Consider the following 592-nt stretch of genomic DNA (forward strand, 5'->3'; position numbering starts at 1 on the left):
ACCCCCCAGCGGGCGCCCCCCTAAAAACCCACCCAGCCAATAGCAGACACAGCCACACAAACGATCTCCTGTATAGGCTGCCCCGACAACAACTACAGTGACAGGCATACAACCGTACACACACACACAATCCCTACGCACATGCCCCCGTCACGCACTCAGCCACCACTCCACACCACAGTACCACCAGTCGATGCAGACTCACCACCCCCACACTCACCGTCATCGCCCCTCCAATTCATACATGGCACAACACACATGTTACACCCAAGGCACACCCAACACACGCAACCCAGCCTATGCTGCACAGACTCACACAAACACAGCCCCAGACTCCTCCAGCCCTGGACGCCTCCCTTTCGAGTGATGGACACCATGCTGCCCTCTACTCCTCTCCCCAGGCCAAGCTCCCAGCTGCCCCAGTCAGCACCAGGATGGGGGGTGGGGGGGCAAGGGGGTCTTAAGTTAGAGACGCCAGTGCCCCACCATGGGATCCTACCCACCTCAGCCTGGGCACCACCTGAGGGCAGCACACACCAGGTTTAGACCCTGTGACTTGAGCCCCCACGGTGCCACACTTGAGAACATGGGG

The sequence above is a fragment of the Tupaia chinensis genome, unplaced genomic scaffold, assembly GCF_000334495.1.
Source record: "Tupaia chinensis unplaced genomic scaffold, TupChi_1.0 Scaffold000047_1, whole genome shotgun sequence".
Lineage (NCBI taxonomy): Eukaryota > Metazoa > Chordata > Mammalia > Scandentia > Tupaiidae > Tupaia > Tupaia belangeri.